This window comes from Hyla sarda, unplaced genomic scaffold (genome assembly GCF_029499605.1).
Source record: "Hyla sarda isolate aHylSar1 unplaced genomic scaffold, aHylSar1.hap1 scaffold_620, whole genome shotgun sequence".
NCBI lineage: Eukaryota > Metazoa > Chordata > Amphibia > Anura > Hylidae > Hyla > Hyla sarda.
The window spans coordinates 113,488-133,486 of NW_026610635.1; the positions used below are offsets into that span (position 1 = coordinate 113,488).

A 19,999-nucleotide genomic window follows, 5' to 3' on the forward strand; every position below is an offset into this window, starting at 1 on the left:
AATCCGGGTTATGGATTGCATTTAAAAAGGCCCCGTGGGAGTGCAATGGGCCCCTGTCTTGCTGCTTAGCAATAATGGTATGGGTTTAGGTTCTGCTGTGTGTACTGGTGGTTGACTGCCCCCCAGCCCAGAGTGTGCATGGAAAATTGTCTGGCAGCCTCCCTGACAGCAAGCAGTGATAGTGCCCATGAAGGGGACCTTGTTGGGCCCGCCCCTTTCACGGTTATCGCTTCTCGGCCTTTTGGCTAAGATCAAGTGTAGTATCTGTTCTTATCAGTTTAATATCTGATACGTCCCCTATCTGGGGACCATATATTAAATGGATTTTTGAGAACGGGGGCCGATTTCGAAGCTTGCTTCCGTCGCCCTATGCATTGACCCGATATGGCAGTATCTTCGGGTACAGTGCACCACCCCCTTACAGGGTTAAAAAGAAAGATTCCTACTTTCATTGCTACCTGCTTGCTGGCTAGCCAGCTAGCCAGCCCTGTGGGCCTTGCTGCTGCTGCTGCAGCCAAAAAACAAAAGGTGGTGCTGCTGCTGCTTCTGCTGCTTCTGCTTCTGCTTGTGTCTGGCCGCTGTTGGAGCGTCCAGGCACAGGACTTCTGCTGCTGCTGACTAAATGGCCTCCTTAATTGGATCATTTGAGTAGCCAGCACACCTGTGCAGGTAGGGCATGACATGATAGGCAGCTGCCTTGATAGCGGGTGGGTGCTGAATGTTCCTAATTGACAAAATAAGATTAATGCTTATGAAGAAATATAAAATCTCATCCCTTCCCCAATATCGCGCCACACCCCTACCCCTTAATTCCCTGGTTGAACTTGATGGACATATGTCTTTTTTCGACCGTACTAACTATGTAACTATGTAACATAACATGGGGGGGGTCTCCTGGCTGTTCACACAGGTGTGTCATTGCTGTACATTGACCATGCATTGCTTCTGTGGTATTGCAAAGGCAAAGACAAATGCTTCCAGCCATCCATTGCACTAATGGATTGGTCATCAGCTGGCTGTCTATGTCCCGCATCAATATAGACCAAAGTACAGAGGGTTAGGCTATGCTATTGTGCACCTACCTGATGCATCAGAAGGTGCGAGGCCCTTGCTAAATTCTGTGCACAGACTTTGAGATCTATACTTTAGACTGTATCTAAACCTGCTCCAACATGGACTGACATTCTGGCCTACTTTCAGCCGATGCGACTTGTCTGTCGCTGAACAGTCGCTTTTTATGTATTCAGCACCTATGTATAATGTTGTAAAAATGCTCTAGAAGCTAAAGTCGCAGAAATGTCACACATATTTGGCCTGCAACTTTCTGTGCGACAAATTCAGACAGGAAAAATCAGTATAAATCCTTAGAAAATTATCCCCCAGTGTCTCCATCTGCTGGCGGTATTGAATAAGCATTGCTGCACTGATGGGGTATGCATTAGACGAAAAAAAAGAAGAAAAAGAAGAATAATACGCCCAGAAAAGAGGCGAAAAGGAGAAAAACGTAAAAAAACTTGAAAAAAAAGTAAGAGGAAGAGAAGGGAAAAAAAGGTGGAAATGGGTTTAAAAGTGATTTCGGCGGAGAAATATATATATATATATATATATATATATATATATATATATATACGCGCACACACACACATATATATAAACGTATTCTCCGTTGAGATATTGCAGCCGCTGCTGTGTCCAGGCCCAGGAGCCTTAGCACTGTGCTGTGATGTCACTCAATACCACTGACATCACTAGGTGTAAACAACATCTCTCCTTTGCTGTGTATGTGACTATGGAGCTGTTTGGTGATGTCGTCTATTATGGCCTTCATAGAAGCAACAGGAGATTGTTGCATCCATCTAGAACCCTCAGAACTACAGTGCTATGATGTCACTCACTTCCACAGGCCTTGCAGAGTGTAAACAACAACAACCCAGCTTTGTTGTGTATGTAACCATAGGGATTTGTGATGTCACCTAGAACCTTCACAGCAGCGACAGCTTTATGAGGAGCATCAGCACTGCTCTGCCTGAGCAGAACCATCACCGCCATAGGTTGTCAAATAACCCGGATTTAACCCACACAGGTAAGTCCAATGGGGTGCAGGCATGTCCTCTATGCTTACAGCTTCCCGTGGGTGTTGGTTTGATACCGTTTGGGGACAGCCAAGGAGGCATCTGCAGGCAACAAAGGTAGGTGTGTGCTTGTGTGTGTGTTTCCTATGCAGATCCTAAGCCCAGTGTCACATGCAAGTAGGAGGAGTAAGAAGGGTTCCTGGCAAATCCGGGTTATGGATTGCATTTAAAAAGGCCCCGTGGGAGTGCAATGGGCCCCTGTCTTGCTGCTTAGCAATAATGGTATGGGTTTAGGTTCTGCTGTGTGTACTGGTGGTTGACTGCCCCCCAGCCCAGAGTGTGCATGGAAAATTGTCTGGCAGCCTCCCTGACAGCAAGCAGTGATAGTGCCCATGAAGGGGACCTTGTTGGGCCCGCCCCTTTCACGGTTATCGCTTCTCGGCCTTTTGGCTAAGATCAAGTGTAGTATCTGTTCTTATCAGTTTAATATCTGATACGTCCCCTATCTGGGGACCATATATTAAATGGATTTTTGAGAACGGGGGCCGATTTCGAAGCTTGCTTCCGTCGCCCTATGCATTGACCCGATATGGCAGTATCTTCGGGTACAGTGCACCACCCCCTTACAGGGTTAAAAAGAAAGATTCCTACTTTCATTGCTACCTGCTTGCTGGCTAGCCAGCTAGCCAGCCCTGTGGGCCTTGCTGCTGCTGCTGCAGCCAAAAAACAAAAGGTGGTGCTGCTGCTGCTTCTGCTGCTTCTGCTTCTGCTTGTGTCTGGCCGCTGTTGGAGCGTCCAGGCACAGGACTTCTGCTGCTGCTGACTAAATGGCCTCCTTAATTGGATCATTTGAGTAGCCAGCACACCTGTGCAGGTAGGGCATGACATGATAGGCAGCTGCCTTGATAGCGGGTGGGTGCTGAATGTTCCTAATTGACAAAATAAGATTAATGCTTATGAAGAAATATAAAATCTCATCCCTTCCCCAATATCGCGCCACACCCCTACCCCTTAATTCCCTGGTTGAACTTGATGGACATATGTCTTTTTTCGACCGTACTAACTATGTAACTATGTAACATAACATGGGGGGGGTCTCCTGGCTGTTCACACAGGTGTGTCATTGCTGTACATTGACCATGCATTGCTTCTGTGGTATTGCAAAGGCAAAGACAAATGCTTCCAGCCATCCATTGCACTAATGGATTGGTCATCAGCTGGCTGTCTATGTCCCGCATCAATATAGACCAAAGTACAGAGGGTTAGGCTATTGCCCTATGCACCTACCTGATGCATCAGAAGGTGCGAGGCCCTTGCTAAATTCTGTGCACAGACTTTGAGATCTATACTTTAGACTGTATCTAAACCTGCTCCAACATGGACTGACATTCTGGCCTACTTTCAGCCGATGCGACTTGTCTGTCGCTGAACAGTCGCTTTTTATGTATTCAGCACCTATGTATAATGTTGTAAAAATGCTCTAGAAGCTAAAGTCGCAGAAATGTCACACATATTTGGCCTGCAACTTTCTGTGCGACAAATTCAGACAGGAAAAATCAGTATAAATCCTTAGAAAATTATCCCCCAGTGTCTCCATCTGCTGGCGGTATTGAATAAGCATTGCTGCACTGATGGGGTATGCATTAGACGAAAAAAAAGAAGAAAAAGAAGAATAATACGCCCAGAAAAGAGGCGAAAAGGAGAAAAACGTAAAAAAACGTGAAAAAAAAGTAAGAGGAAGAGAAGGGAAAAAAAGGTGGAAATGGGTTTAAAAGTGATTTCGGCGGAGAAATATATATATATATATATATATATATATATATATATATATATATATATATATACGCGCACACACACACATATATATAAACGTATTCTCCGTTGAGATATTGCAGCCGCTGCTGTGTCCAGGCCCAGGAGCCTTAGCACTGTGCTGTGATGTCACTCAATACCACTGACATCACTAGGTGTAAACAACATCTCTCCTTTGCTGTGTATGTGACTATGGAGCTGTTTGGTGATGTCGTCTATTATGGCCTTCATAGAAGCAACAGGAGATTGTTGCATCCATCTAGAACCCTCAGAACTACAGTGCTATGATGTCACTCACTTCCACAGGCCTTGCAGAGTGTAAACAACAACAACCCAGCTTTGTTGTGTATGTAACCATAGGGATTTGTGATGTCACCTAGAACCTTCACAGCAGCGACAGCTTTATGAGGAGCATCAGCACTGCTCTGCCTGAGCAGAACCATCACCGCCATAGGTTGTCAAATAACCCGGATTTAACCCACACAGGTAAGTCCAATGGGGTGCAGGCATGTCCTCTATGCTTACAGCTTCCCGTGGGTGTTGGTTTGATACCGTTTGGGGACAGCCAAGGAGGCATCTGCAGGCAACAAAGGTAGGTGTGTGCTTGTGTGTGTGTTTCCTATGCAGATCCTAAGCCCAGTGTCACATGCAAGTAGGAGGAGTAAGAAGGGTTCCTGGCAAATCCGGGTTATGGATTGCATTTAAAAAGGCCCCGTGGGAGTGCAATGGGCCCCTGTCTTGCTGCTTAGCAATAATGGTATGGGTTTAGGTTCTGCTGTGTGTACTGGTGGTTGACTGCCCCCCAGCCCAGAGTGTGCATGGAAAATTGTCTGGCAGCCTCCCTGACAGCAAGCAGTGATAGTGCCCATGAAGGGGACCTTGTTGGGCCCGCCCCTTTCACGGTTATCGCTTCTCGGCCTTTTGGCTAAGATCAAGTGTAGTATCTGTTCTTATCAGTTTAATATCTGATACGTCCCCTATCTGGGGACCATATATTAAATGGATTTTTGAGAACGGGGGCCGATTTCGAAGCTTGCTTCCGTCGCCCTATGCATTGACCCGATATGGCAGTATCTTCGGGTACAGTGCACCACCCCCTTACAGGGTTAAAAAGAAAGATTCCTACTTTCATTGCTACCTGCTTGCTGGCTAGCCAGCTAGCCAGCCCTGTGGGCCTTGCTGCTGCTGCTGCAGCCAAAAAACAAAAGGTGGTGCTGCTGCTGCTTCTGCTGCTTCTGCTTCTGCTTGTGTCTGGCCGCTGTTGGAGCGTCCAGGCACAGGACTTCTGCTGCTGCTGACTAAATGGCCTCCTTAATTGGATCATTTGAGTAGCCAGCACACCTGTGCAGGTAGGGCATGACATGATAGGCAGCTGCCTTGATAGCGGGTGGGTGCTGAATGTTCCTAATTGACAAAATAAGATTAATGCTTATGAAGAAATATAAAATCTCATCCCTTCCCCAATATCGCGCCACACCCCTACCCCTTAATTCCCTGGTTGAACTTGATGGACATATGTCTTTTTTCGACCGTACTAACTATGTAACTATGTAACATAACATGGGGGGGGTCTCCTGGCTGTTCACACAGGTGTGTCATTGCTGTACATTGACCATGCATTGCTTCTGTGGTATTGCAAAGGCAAAGACAAATGCTTCCAGCCATCCATTGCACTAATGGATTGGTCATCAGCTGGCTGTCTATGTCCCGCATCAATATAGACCAAAGTACAGAGGGTTAGGCTATGCTATTGTGCACCTACCTGATGCATCAGAAGGTGCGAGGCCCTTGCTAAATTCTGTGCACAGACTTTGAGATCTATACTTTAGACTGTATCTAAACCTGCTCCAACATGGACTGACATTCTGGCCTACTTTCAGCCGATGCGACTTGTCTGTCGCTGAACAGTCGCTTTTTATGTATTCAGCACCTATGTATAATGTTGTAAAAATGCTCTAGAAGCTAAAGTCGCAGAAATGTCACACATATTTGGCCTGCAACTTTCTGTGCGACAAATTCAGACAGGAAAAATCAGTATAAATCCTTAGAAAATTATCCCCCAGTGTCTCCATCTGCTGGCGGTATTGAATAAGCATTGCTGCACTGATGGGGTATGCATTAGACGAAAAAAAAGAAGAAAAAGAAGAATAATACGCCCAGAAAAGAGGCGAAAAGGAGAAAAACGTAAAAAAACGTGAAAAAAAAGTAAGAGGAAGAGAAGGGAAAAAAAGGTGGAAATGGGTTTAAAAGTGATTTCGGCGGAGAAATATATATATATATATATATATATATATATATATATATATATATATACGCGCACACACACACATATATATAAACGTATTCTCCATTGAGATATTGCAGCCGCTGCTGTGTCCAGGCCCAGGAGCCTTAGCACTGTGCTGTGATGTCACTCAATACCACTGACATCACTAGGTGTAAACAACATCTCTCCTTTGCTGTGTATGTGACTATGGAGCTGTTTGGTGATGTCGTCTATTATGGCCTTCATAGAAGCAACAGGAGATTGTTGCATCCATCTAGAACCCTCAGAACTACAGTGCTATGATGTCACTCACTTCCACAGGCCTTGCAGAGTGTAAACAACAACAACCCAGCTTTGTTGTGTATGTAACCATAGGGATTTGTGATGTCACCTAGAACCTTCACAGCAGCGACAGCTTTATGAGGAGCATCAGCACTGCTCTGCCTGAGCAGAACCATCACCGCCATAGGTTGTCAAATAACCCGGATTTAACCCACACAGGTAAGTCCAATGGGGTGCAGGCATGTCCTCTATGCTTACAGCTTCCCGTGGGTGTTGGTTTGATACCGTTTGGGGACAGCCAAGGAGGCATCTGCAGGCAACAAAGGTAGGTGTGTGCTTGTGTGTGTGTTTCCTATGCAGATCCTAAGCCCAGTGTCACATGCAAGTAGGAGGAGTAAGAAGGGTTCCTGGCAAATCCGGGTTATGGATTGCATTTAAAAAGGCCCCGTGGGAGTGCAATGGGCCCCTGTCTTGCTGCTTAGCAATAATGGTATGGGTTTAGGTTCTGCTGTGTGTACTGGTGGTTGACTGCCCCCCAGCCCAGAGTGTGCATGGAAAATTGTCTGGCAGCCTCCCTGACAGCAAGCAGTGATAGTGCCCATGAAGGGGACCTTGTTGGGCCCGCCCCTTTCACGGTTATCGCTTCTCGGCCTTTTGGCTAAGATCAAGTGTAGTATCTGTTCTTATCAGTTTAATATCTGATACGTCCCCTATCTGGGGACCATATATTAAATGGATTTTTGAGAACGGGGGCCGATTTCGAAGCTTGCTTCCGTCGCCCTATGCATTGACCCGATATGGCAGTATCTTCGGGTACAGTGCACCACCCCCTTACAGGGTTAAAAAGAAAGATTCCTACTTTCATTGCTACCTGCTTGCTGGCTAGCCAGCTAGTCAGCCCTGTGGGCCTTGCTGCTGCTGCTGCAGCCAAAAAACAAAAGGTGGTGCTGCTGCTGCTTCTGCTGCTTCTGCTTCTGCTTGTGTCTGGCCGCTGTTGGAGCGTCCAGGCACAGGACTTCTGCTGCTGCTGACTAAATGGCCTCCTTAATTGGATCATTTGAGTAGCCAGCACACCTGTGCAGGTAGGGCATGACATGATAGGCAGCTGCCTTGATAGCGGGTGGGTGCTGAATGTTCCTAATTGACAAAATAAGATTAATGCTTATGAAGAAATATAAAATCTCATCCCTTCCCCAATATCGCGCCACACCCCTACCCCTTAATTCCCTGGTTGAACTTGATGGACATATGTCTTTTTTCGACCGTACTAACTATGTAACTATGTAACATAACATGGGGGGGGTCTCCTGGCTGTTCACACAGGTGTGTCATTGCTGTACATTGACCATGCATTGCTTCTGTGGTATTGCAAAGGCAAAGACAAATGCTTCCAGCCATCCATTGCACTAATGGATTGGTCATCAGCTGGCTGTCTATGTCCCGCATCAATATAGACCAAAGTACAGAGGGTTAGGCTATGCTATTGTGCACCTACCTGATGCATCAGAAGGTGCGAGGCCCTTGCTAAATTCTGTGCACAGACTTTGAGATCTATACTTTAGACTGTATCTAAACCTGCTCCAACATGGACTGACATTCTGGCCTACTTTCAGCCGATGCGACTTGTCTGTCGCTGAACAGTCGCTTTTTATGTATTCAGCACCTATGTATAATGTTGTAAAAATGCTCTAGAAGCTAAAGTCGCAGAAATGTCACACATATTTGGCCTGCAACTTTCTGTGCGACAAATTCAGACAGGAAAAATCAGTATAAATCCTTAGAAAATTATCCCCCAGTGTCTCCATCTGCTGGCGGTATTGAATAAGCATTGCTGCACTGATGGGGTATGCATTAGACGAAAAAAAAGAAGAAAAAGAAGAATAATACGCCCAGAAAAGAGGCGAAAAGGAGAAAAACGTAAAAAAACGTGAAAAAAAAGTAAGAGGAAGAGAAGGGAAAAAAAGGTGGAAATGGGTTTAAAAGTGATTTCGGCGGAGAAATATATATATATATATATATATATATATATATATATACGCGCACACACACACATATATATAAACGTATTCTCCGTTGAGATATTGCAGCCGCTGCTGTGTCCAGGCCCAGGAGCCTTAGCACTGTGCTGTGATGTCACTCAATACCACTGACATCACTAGGTGTAAACAACATCTCTCCTTTGCTGTGTATGTGACTATGGAGCTGTTTGGTGATGTCGTCTATTATGGCCTTCATAGAAGCAACAGGAGATTGTTGCATCCATCTAGAACCCTCAGAACTACAGTGCTATGATGTCACTCACTTCCACAGGCCTTGCAGAGTGTAAACAACAACAACCCAGCTTTGTTGTGTATGTAACCATAGGGATTTGTGATGTCACCTAGAACCTTCACAGCAGCGACAGCTTTATGAGGAGCATCAGCACTGCTCTGCCTGAGCAGAACCATCACCGCCATAGGTTGTCAAATAACCCGGATTTAACCCACACAGGTAAGTCCAATGGGGTGCAGGCATGTCCTCTATGCTTACAGCTTCCCGTGGGTGTTGGTTTGATACCGTTTGGGGACAGCCAAGGAGGCATCTGCAGGCAACAAAGGTAGGTGTGTGCTTGTGTGTGTGTTTCCTATGCAGATCCTAAGCCCAGTGTCACATGCAAGTAGGAGGAGTAAGAAGGGTTCCTGGCAAATCCGGGTTATGGATTGCATTTAAAAAGGCCCCGTGGGAGTGCAATGGGCCCCTGTCTTGCTGCTTAGCAATAATGGTATGGGTTTAGGTTCTGCTGTGTGTACTGGTGGTTGACTGCCCCCCAGCCCAGAGTGTGCATGGAAAATTGTCTGGCAGCCTCCCTGACAGCAAGCAGTGATAGTGCCCATGAAGGGGACCTTGTTGGGCCCGCCCCTTTCACGGTTATCGCTTCTCGGCCTTTTGGCTAAGATCAAGTGTAGTATCTGTTCTTATCAGTTTAATATCTGATACGTCCCCTATCTGGGGACCATATATTAAATGGATTTTTGAGAACGGGGGCCGATTTCGAAGCTTGCTTCCGTCGCCCTATGCATTGACCCGATATGGCAGTATCTTCGGGTACAGTGCACCACCCCCTTACAGGGTTAAAAAGAAAGATTCCTACTTTCATTGCTACCTGCTTGCTGGCTAGCCAGCTAGCCAGCCCTGTGGGCCTTGCTGCTGCTGCTGCAGCCAAAAAACAAAAGGTGGTGCTGCTGCTGCTTCTGCTGCTTCTGCTTCTGCTTGTGTCTGGCCGCTGTTGGAGCGTCCAGGCACAGGACTTCTGCTGCTGCTGACTAAATGGCCTCCTTAATTGGATCATTTGAGTAGCCAGCACACCTGTGCAGGTAGGGCATGACATGATAGGCAGCTGCCTTGATAGCGGGTGGGTGCTGAATGTTCCTAATTGACAAAATAAGATTAATGCTTATGAAGAAATATAAAATCTCATCCCTTCCCCAATATCGCGCCACACCCCTACCCCTTAATTCCCTGGTTGAACTTGATGGACATATGTCTTTTTTCGACCGTACTAACTATGTAACTATGTAACATAACATGGGGGGGGTCTCCTGGCTGTTCACACAGGTGTGTCATTGCTGTACATTGACCATGCATTGCTTCTGTGGTATTGCAAAGGCAAAGACAAATGCTTCCAGCCATCCATTGCACTAATGGATTGGTCATCAGCTGGCTGTCTATGTCCCGCATCAATATAGACCAAAGTACAGAGGGTTAGGCTATGCTATTGCCTACCTGATGCATCAGAAGGTGCGAGGCCCTTGCTAAATTCTGTGCACAGACTTTGAGATCTATACTTTAGACTGTATCTAAACCTGCTCCAACATGGACTGACATTCTGGCCTACTTTCAGCCGATGCGACTTGTCTGTCGCTGAACAGTCGCTTTTTATGTATTCAGCACCTATGTATAATGTTGTAAAAATGCTCTAGAAGCTAAAGTCGCAGAAATGTCACACATATTTGGCCTGCAACTTTCTGTGCGACAAATTCAGACAGGAAAAATCAGTATAAATCCTTAGAAAATTATCCCCCAGTGTCTCCATCTGCTGGCGGTATTGAATAAGCATTGCTGCACTGATGGGGTATGCATTAGACGAAAAAAAAGAAGAAAAAGAAGAATAATACGCCCAGAAAAGAGGCGAAAAGGAGAAAAACGTAAAAAAACGTGAAAAAAAAGTAAGAGGAAGAGAAGGGAAAAAAAGGTGGAAATGGGTTTAAAAGTGATTTCGGCGGAGAAATATATATATATATATATATATATATATATATATATATATATATATACGCGCACACACACACATATATATAAACGTATTCTCCGTTGAGATATTGCAGCCGCTGCTGTGTCCAGGCCCAGGAGCCTTAGCACTGTGCTGTGATGTCACTCAATACCACTGACATCACTAGGTGTAAACAACATCTCTCCTTTGCTGTGTATGTGACTATGGAGCTGTTTGGTGATGTCGTCTATTATGGCCTTCATAGAAGCAACAGGAGATTGTTGCATCCATCTAGAACCCTCAGAACTACAGTGCTATGATGTCACTCACTTCCACAGGCCTTGCAGAGTGTAAACAACAACAACCCAGCTTTGTTGTGTATGTAACCATAGGGATTTGTGATGTCACCTAGAACCTTCACAGCAGCGACAGCTTTATGAGGAGCATCAGCACTGCTCTGCCTGAGCAGAACCATCACCGCCATAGGTTGTCAAATAACCCGGATTTAACCCACACAGGTAAGTCCAATGGGGTGCAGGCATGTCCTCTATGCTTACAGCTTCCCGTGGGTGTTGGTTTGATACCGTTTAGGGACAGCCAAGGAGGCATCTGCAGGCAACAAAGGTAGGTGTGTGCTTGTGTGTGTGTTTCCTATGCAGATCCTAAGCCCAGTGTCACATGCAAGTAGGAGGAGTAAGAAGGGTTCCTGGCAAATCCGGGTTATGGATTGCATTTAAAAAGGCCCCGTGGGAGTGCAATGGGCCCCTGTCTTGCTGCTTAGCAATAATGGTATGGGTTTAGGTTCTGCTGTGTGTACTGGTGGTTGACTGCCCCCCAGCCCAGAGTGTGCATGGAAAATTGTCTGGCAGCCTCCCTGACAGCAAGCAGTGATAGTGCCCATGAAGGGGACCTTGTTGGGCCCGCCCCTTTCACGGTTATCGCTTCTCGGTCTTTTGGCTAAGATCAAGTGTAGTATCTGTTCTTATCAGTTTAATATCTGATACGTCCCCTATCTGGGGACCATATATTAAATGGATTTTTGAGAACGGGGGCCGATTTCGAAGCTTGCTTCCGTCGCCCTATGCATTGACCCGATATGGCAGTATCTTCGGGTACAGTGCACCACCCCCTTACAGGGTTAAAAAGAAAGATTCCTACTTTCATTGCTACCTGCTTGCTGGCTAGCCAGCTAGCCAGCCCTGTGGGCCTTGCTGCTGCTGCTGCAGCCAAAAAACAAAAGGTGGTGCTGCTGCTGCTTCTGCTGCTTCTGCTTCTGCTTGTGTCTGGCCGCTGTTGGAGCGTCCAGGCACAGGACTTCTGCTGCTGCTGACTAAATGGCCTCCTTAATTGGATCATTTGAGTAGCCAGCACACCTGTGCAGGTAGGGCATGACATGATAGGCAGCTGCCTTGATAGCGGGTGGGTGCTGAATGTTCCTAATTGACAAAATAAGATTAATGCTTATGAAGAAATATAAAATCTCATCCCTTCCCCAATATCGCGCCACACCCCTACCCCTTAATTCCCTGGTTGAACTTGATGGACATATGTCTTTTTTCGACCGTACTAACTATGTAACTATGTAACATAACATGGGGGGGGTCTCCTGGCTGTTCACACAGGTGTGTCATTGCTGTACATTGACCATGCATTGCTTCTGTGGTATTGCAAAGGCAAAGACAAATGCTTCCAGCCATCCATTGCACTAATGGATTGGTCATCAGCTGGCTGTCTATGTCCCGCATCAATATAGACCAAAGTACAGAGGGTTAGGCTATGCTATTGTGCACCTACCTGATGCATCAGAAGGTGCGAGGCCCTTGCTAAATTCTGTGCACAGACTTTGAGATCTATACTTTAGACTGTATCTAAACCTGCTCCAACATGGACTGACATTCTGGCCTACTTTCAGCCGATGCGACTTGTCTGTCGCTGAACAGTCGCTTTTTATGTATTCAGCACCTATGTATAATGTTGTAAAAATGCTCTAGAAGCTAAAGTCGCAGAAATGTCACACATATTTGGCCTGCAACTTTCTGTGCGACAAATTCAGACAGGAAAAATCAGTATAAATCCTTAGAAAATTATCCCCCAGTGTCTCCATCTGCTGGCGGTATTGAATAAGCATTGCTGCACTGATGGGGTATGCATTAGACGAAAAAAAAGAAGAAAAAGAAGAATAATACGCCCAGAAAAGAGGCGAAAAGGAGAAAAACGTAAAAAAACGTGAAAAAAAAGTAAGAGGAAGAGAAGGGAAAAAAAGGTGGAAATGGGTTTAAAAGTGATTTCGGCGGAGAAATATATATATATATATATATATATATATATATATATATATATACGCGCACACACACACATATATATAAACGTATTCTCCGTTGAGATATTGCAGCCGCTGCTGTGTCCAGGCCCAGGAGCCTTAGCACTGTGCTGTGATGTCACTCAATACCACTGACATCACTAGGTGTAAACAACATCTCTCCTTTGCTGTGTATGTGACTATGGAGCTGTTTGGTGATGTCGTCTATTATGGCCTTCATAGAAGCAACAGGAGATTGTTGCATCCATCTAGAACCCTCAGAACTACAGTGCTATGATGTCACTCACTTCCACAGGCCTTGCAGAGTGTAAACAACAACAACCCAGCTTTGTTGTGTATGTAACTATAGGGATTTGTGATGTCACCTAGAACCTTCACAGCAGCGACAGCTTTATGAGGAGCATCAGCACTGCTCTGCCTGAGCAGAACCATCACCGCCATAGGTTGTCAAATAACCCGGATTTAACCCACACAGGTAAGTCCAATGGGGTGCAGGCATGTCCTCTATGCTTACAGCTTCCCGTGGGTGTTGGTTTGATACCGTTTGGGGACAGCCAAGGAGGCATCTGCAGGCAACAAAGGTAGGTGTGTGCTTGTGTGTGTGTTTCCTATGCAGATCCTAAGCCCAGTGTCACATGCAAGTAGGAGGAGTAAGAAGGGTTCCTGGCAAATCCGGGTTATGGATTGCATTTAAAAAGGCCCCGTGGGAGTGCAATGGGCCCCTGTCTTGCTGCTTAGCAATAATGGTATGGGTTTAGGTTCTGCTGTGTGTACTGGTGGTTGACTGCCCCCCAGCCCAGAGTGTGCATGGAAAATTGTCTGGCAGCCTCCCTGACAGCAAGCAGTGATAGTGCCCATGAAGGGGACCTTGTTGGGCCCGCCCCTTTCACGGTTATCGCTTCTCGGCCTTTTGGCTAAGATCAAGTGTAGTATCTGTTCTTATCAGTTTAATATCTGATACGTCCCCTATCTGGGGACCATATATTAAATGGATTTTTGAGAACGGGGGCCGATTTCGAAGCTTGCTTCCGTCGCCCTATGCATTGACCCGATATGGCAGTATCTTCGGGTACAGTGCACCACCCCCTTACAGGGTTAAAAAGAAAGATTCCTACTTTCATTGCTACCTGCTTGCTGGCTAGCCAGCTAGCCAGCCCTGTGGGCCTTGCTGCTGCTGCTGCAGCCAAAAAACAAAAGGTGGTGCTGCTGCTGCTTCTGCTGCTTCTGCTTCTGCTTGTGTCTGGCCGCTGTTGGAGCGTCCAGGCACAGGACTTCTGCTGCTGCTGACTAAATGGCCTCCTTAATTGGATCATTTGAGTAGCCAGCACACCTGTGCAGGTAGGGCATGACATGATAGGCAGCTGCCTTGATAGCGGGTGGGTGCTGAATGTTCCTAATTGACAAAATAAGATTAATGCTTATGAAGAAATATAAAATCTCATCCCTTCCCCAATATCGCGCCACACCCCTACCCCTTAATTCCCTGGTTGAACTTGATGGACATATGTCTTTTTTCGACCGTACTAACTATGTAACTATGTAACATAACATGGGGGGGGTCTCCTGGCTGTTCACACAGGTGTGTCATTGCTGTACATTGACCATGCATTGCTTCTGTGGTATTGCAAAGGCAAAGACAAATGCTTCCAGCCATCCATTGCACTAATGGATTGGTCATCAGCTGGCTGTCTATGTCCCGCATCAATATAGACCAAAGTACAGAGGGTTAGGCTATGCTATTGTGCACCTACCTGATGCATCAGAAGGTGCGAGGCCCTTGCTAAATTCTGTGCACAGACTTTGAGATCTATACTTTAGACTGTATCTAAACCTGCTCCAACATGGACTGACATTCTGGCCTACTTTCAGCCGATGCGACTTGTCTGTCGCTGAACAGTCGCTTTTTATGTATTCAGCACCTATGTATAATGTTGTAAAAATGCTCTAGAAGCTAAAGTCGCAGAAATGTCACACATATTTGGCCTGCAACTTTCTGTGCGACAAATTCAGACAGGAAAAATCAGTATAAATCCTTAGAAAATTATCCCCCAGTGTCTCCATCTGCTGGCGGTATTGAATAAGCATTGCTGCACTGATGGGGTATGCATTAGACGAAAAAAAAGAAGAAAAAGAAGAATAATACGCCCAGAAAAGAGGCGAAAAGGAGAAAAACGTAAAAAAACGTGAAAAAAAAGTAAGAGGAAGAGAAGGGAAAAAAAGGTGGAAATGGGTTTAAAAGTGATTTCGGCGGAGAAATATATATATATATATATATATATATATATATATATATACGCGCACACACACACATATATATAAACGTATTCTCCGTTGAGATATTGCAGCCGCTGCTGTGTCCAGGCCCAGGAGCCTTAGCACTGTGCTGTGATGTCACTCAATACCACTGACATCACTAGGTGTAAACAACATCTCTCCTTTGCTGTGTATGTGACTATGGAGCTGTTTGGTGATGTCGTCTATTATGGCCTTCATAGAAGCAACAGGAGATTGTTGCATCCATCTAGAACCCTCAGAACTACAGTGCTATGATGTCACTCACTTCCACAGGCCTTGCAGAGTGTAAACAACAACAACCCAGCTTTGTTGTGTATGTAACCATAGGGATTTGTGATGTCACCTAGAACCTTCACAGCAGCGACAGCTTTATGAGGAGCATCAGCACTGCTCTGCCTGAGCAGAACCATCACCGCCATAGGTTGTCAAATAACCCGGATTTAACCCACACAGGTAAGTCCAATGGGGTGCAGGCATGTCCTCTATGCTTACAGCTTCCCGTGGGTGTTGGTTTGATACCGTTTGGGGACAGCCAAGGAGGCATCTGCAGGCAACAAAGGTAGGTGTGTGCTTGTGTGTGTGTTTCCTATGCAGATCCTAAGCCCAGTGTCACATGCAAGTAGGAGGAGTAAGAAGGGTTCCTGGCAAATCCGGGTTATGGATTGCATTTAAAAAGGCCCCGTGGGAGTGCAATGGGCCCCTGTCTTGCTGCTTAGCAATAATGGTATGGGTTTAGGTTCTGCTGTGTGTACTGGTGGTTGACTGCCCCCCAGCCCAGAGTGTGCATGGAAAATTGTCTGGCAGCCTCCCTGACAGCAAGCAGTGATAGTGCCCATGAAGGGGACCTTGTTGGGCCCGCCCCTTTCACGGTTATCGCTTCTCGGCCTTTTGGCTAAGATCAAGTGTAGTATCTGTTCTTATCAGTTTAATATCTGATACGTCCCCTATCTGGGGACCATATATTAAATGGATTTTTGAGAACGGGGGCCGATTTCGAAGCTTGCTTCCGTCGCCCTATGCATTGACCCGATATGGCAGTATCTTCGGGTACAGTGCACCACCCCCTTACAGGGTTAAAAAGAAAGATTCCTACTTTCATTGCTACCTGCTTGCTGGCTAGCCAGCTAGCCAGCCCTGTGGGCCTTGCTGCTGCTGCTGCAGCCAAAAAACAAAAGGTGGTGCTGCTGCTGCTTCTGCTGCTTCTGCTTCTGCTTGTGTCTGGCCGCTGTTGGAGCGTCCAGGCACAGGACTTCTGCTGCTGCTGACTAAATGGCCTCCTTAATTGGATCATTTGAGTAGCCAGCACACCTGTGCAGGTAGGGCATGACATGATAGGCAGCTGCCTTGATAGCGGGTGGGTGCTGAATGTTCCTAATTGACAAAATAAGATTAATGCTTATGAAGAAATATAAAATCTCATCCCTTCCCCAATATCGCGCCACACCCCTACCCCTTAATTCCCTGGTTGAACTTGATGGACATATGTCTTTTTTCGACCGTACTAACTATGTAACTATGTAACATAACATGGGGGGGGGTCTCCTGGCTGTTCACACAGGTGTGTCATTGCTGTACATTGACCATGCATTGCTTCTGTGGTATTGCAAAGGCAAAGACAAATGCTTCCAGCCATCCATTGCACTAATGGATTGGTCATCAGCTGGCTGTCTATGTCCCGCATCAATATAGACCAAAGTACAGAGGGTTAGGCTATGCTATTGTGCACCTACCTGATGCATCAGAAGGTGCGAGGCCCTTGCTAAATTCTGTGCACAGACTTTGAGATCTATACTTTAGACTGTATCTAAACCTGCTCCAACATGGACTGACATTCTGGCCTACTTTCAGCCGATGCGACTTGTCTGTCGCTGAACAGTCGCTTTTTATGTATTCAGCACCTATGTATAATGTTGTAAAAATGCTCTAGAAGCTAAAGTCGCAGAAATGTCACACATATTTGGCCTGCAACTTTCTGTGCGACAAATTCAGACAGGAAAAATCAGTATAAATCCTTAGAAAATTATCCCCCAGTGTCTCCATCTGCTGGCGGTATTGAATAAGCATTGCTGCACTGATGGGGTATGCATTAGACGAAAAAAAAGAAGAAAAAGAAGAATAATACGCCCAGAAAAGAGGCGAAAAGGAGAAAAACGTAAAAAAACGTGAAAAAAAAGTAAGAGGAAGAGAAGGGAAAAAAAGGTGGAAATGGGTTTAAAAGTGATTTCGGCGGAGAAATATATATATATATATATATATATATATATATATATATATATATACGCGCACACACACACATATATATAAACGTATTCTCCGTTGAGATATTGCAGCCGCTGCTGTGTCCAGGCCCAGGAGCCTTAGCACTGTGCTGTGATGTCACTCAATACCACTGACATCACTAGGTGTAAACAACATCTCTCCTTTGCTGTGTATGTGACTATGGAGCTGTTTGGTGATGTCGTCTATTATGGCCTTCATAGAAGCAACAGGAGATTGTTGCATCCATCTAGAACCCTCAGAACTACAGTGCTATGATGTCACTCACTTCCACAGGCCTTGCAGAGTGTAAACAACAACAACCCAGCTTTGTTGTGTATGTAACCATAGGGATTTGTGATGTCACCTAGAACCTTCACAGCAGCGACAGCTTTATGAGGAGCATCAGCACTGCTCTGCCTGAGCAGAACCATCACCGCCATAGGTTGTCAAATAACCCGGATTTAACCCACACAGGTAAGTCCAATGGGGTGCAGGCATGTCCTCTATGCTTACAGCTTCCCGTGGGTGTTGGTTTGATACCGTTTGGGGACAGCCAAGGAGGCATCTGCAGGCAACAAAGGTAGGTGTGTGCTTGTGTGTGTGTTTCCTATGCAGATCCTAAGCCCAGTGTCACATGCAAGTAGGAGGAGTAAGAAGGGTTCCTGGCAAATCCGGGTTATGGATTGCATTTAAAAAGGCCCCCGTGGGAGTGCAATGGGCCCCTGTCTTGCTGCTTAGCAATAATGGTATGGGTTTAGGTTTCTGCTGTGTGTACTGGTGGTTGACTGCCCCCCAGCCCAGAGTGTGCATGGAAAATTGTCTGGCAGCCTCCTGACAGCAAGCAGTGATAGTGCCCATGAAGGGGACCTTGTTGGGCCCGCCCCTTTCACGGTTATCGCTTCTCGGCCTTTTGGCTAAGATCAAGTGTAGTATCTGTTCTTATCAGTTTAATATCTGATACGTCCCCTATCTGGGGACCATATATTAAATGGATTTTTGAGAACGGGGGCCGATTTCGAAGCTTGCTTCCGTCGCCCTATGCATTGACCCGATATGGCAGTATCTTCGGGTACAGTGCACCACCCCCTTACAGGGTTAAAAAGAAAGATTCCTACTTTCATTGCTACCTGCTTGCTGGCTAGCCAGCTAGCCAGCCCTGTGGGCCTTGCTGCTGCTGCTGCAGCCAAAAAACAAAAGGTGGTGCTGCTGCTGCTTCTGCTGCTTCTGCTTGTGTCTGGCCGCTGTTGGAGCGTCCAGGCACAGGACTTCTGCTGCTGCTGACTAAATGGCCTCCTTAATTGGATCATTTGAGTAGCCAGCACACCTGTGCAGGTAGGGCATGACATGATAGGCAGCTGCCTTGATAGCGGGTGGGTGCTGAATGTTCCTAATTGACAAAAATAGATTAATGCTTATGAAGAAATATAAAATCTCATCCCTTCCCCCAATATCGCGCCACACCCCTACCCCTTAATTCCCTGGTTGAACTTGATGGACATATGTCTTTTTTCGACCGTACTAACTATGTAACTATGTAACATAACATGGGGGGGGTCTCCTGGCTGTTCACACAGGTGTGTCATTGCTGTACATTGACCATGCATTGCTTCTGTGGTATTGCAAAGGCAAAGACAAATGCTTCCAGCCATCCATTGCACTAATGGATTGGTCATCAGCTGGCTGTCTATGTCCCGCATCAATATAGACCAAAGTACAGAGGGTTAGGCTATGCTATTGTGCACCTACCTGATGCATCAGAAGGTGCGAGGCCCTTGCTAAATTCTGTGCACAGACTTTGAGATCTATACTTTAGACTGTATCTAAACCTGCTCCAACATGGACTGACATTCTGGCCTACTTTCAGCCGATGCGACTTGTCTGTCGCTGAACAGTCGCTTTTTATGTATTCAGCACCTATGTATAATGTTGTAAAAATGCTCTAGAAGCTAAAGTCGCAGAAATGTCACACATATTTGGCCTGCAACTTTCTGTGTGACAAATTCAGACAGGAAAAATCAGTATAATCCTTAGAAAATTATCCCCCAGTGTCTCCATCTGCTGGCGGTATTGAATAAGCATTGCTGCACTGATGGGGTATGCATTAGACGAAAAAAAAGAAGAAAAGAAGAATAATACGCCCAGAAAAGAGGCGAAAAGGAGAAAAACGTAAAAAAACGTGAAAAAAAAGTAAGAGGAAGAGAAGGGAAAAAAAGGTGGAAATGGGGTTTAAAAGTGATTTCGGCGGAGAAATATATATATATATATATATATATATACGCGCACACACACACACATATATATAAACGTATTCTCCGTTGAGATATTGCAGCCGCTGCTGTGTCCAGGCCCAGGAGCCTTAGCACTGTGCTGTGATGTCACTCAATACCACTGACATCACTAGGTGTAAACAACATCTCTCCTTTGCTGTGTATGTGACTATGGAG

General features: G+C 45.9%; 9 non-coding genes across 9 annotated transcripts; all 9 read left to right on the top strand.

Annotated features, from left to right (window-relative positions):
• Positions 1-225: 225 nt before the first annotated feature.
• On the top strand, positions 226-416 carry LOC130341459 (U2 spliceosomal RNA). Its single transcript, XR_008881393.1, has one exon. It is a non-coding gene; the product is annotated as a U2 spliceosomal RNA (small nuclear RNA).
• A 2,086-nt stretch (positions 417-2,502) lies between these two features.
• On the top strand, positions 2,503-2,693 carry LOC130341460 (U2 spliceosomal RNA). Its single transcript, XR_008881394.1, has one exon. It is a non-coding gene; the product is annotated as a U2 spliceosomal RNA (small nuclear RNA).
• A 2,096-nt stretch (positions 2,694-4,789) lies between these two features.
• LOC130341461 (U2 spliceosomal RNA) lies at positions 4,790-4,980 on the top strand. Its single transcript, XR_008881395.1, has one exon. It is a non-coding gene; the product is annotated as a U2 spliceosomal RNA (small nuclear RNA).
• A 2,090-nt stretch (positions 4,981-7,070) lies between these two features.
• On the top strand, positions 7,071-7,261 carry LOC130341464 (U2 spliceosomal RNA). The gene has a single exon (XR_008881397.1). It is a non-coding gene; the product is annotated as a U2 spliceosomal RNA (small nuclear RNA).
• Positions 7,262-9,341: 2,080 nt separating this feature from the next.
• LOC130341465 (U2 spliceosomal RNA) lies at positions 9,342-9,532 on the top strand. Its single transcript, XR_008881398.1, has one exon. It is a non-coding gene; the product is annotated as a U2 spliceosomal RNA (small nuclear RNA).
• A 2,086-nt stretch (positions 9,533-11,618) lies between these two features.
• On the top strand, positions 11,619-11,809 carry LOC130341405 (U2 spliceosomal RNA). The gene has a single exon (XR_008881350.1). It is a non-coding gene; the product is annotated as a U2 spliceosomal RNA (small nuclear RNA).
• Positions 11,810-13,895: 2,086 nt separating this feature from the next.
• LOC130341466 (U2 spliceosomal RNA) lies at positions 13,896-14,086 on the top strand. The gene has a single exon (XR_008881399.1). It is a non-coding gene; the product is annotated as a U2 spliceosomal RNA (small nuclear RNA).
• A 2,082-nt stretch (positions 14,087-16,168) lies between these two features.
• Positions 16,169-16,359, top strand: LOC130341467 (U2 spliceosomal RNA). Its single transcript, XR_008881400.1, has one exon. It is a non-coding gene; the product is annotated as a U2 spliceosomal RNA (small nuclear RNA).
• A 2,090-nt stretch (positions 16,360-18,449) lies between these two features.
• Positions 18,450-18,640, top strand: LOC130341468 (U2 spliceosomal RNA). Its single transcript, XR_008881401.1, has one exon. It is a non-coding gene; the product is annotated as a U2 spliceosomal RNA (small nuclear RNA).
• Positions 18,641-19,999: the final 1,359 nt, after the last annotated feature.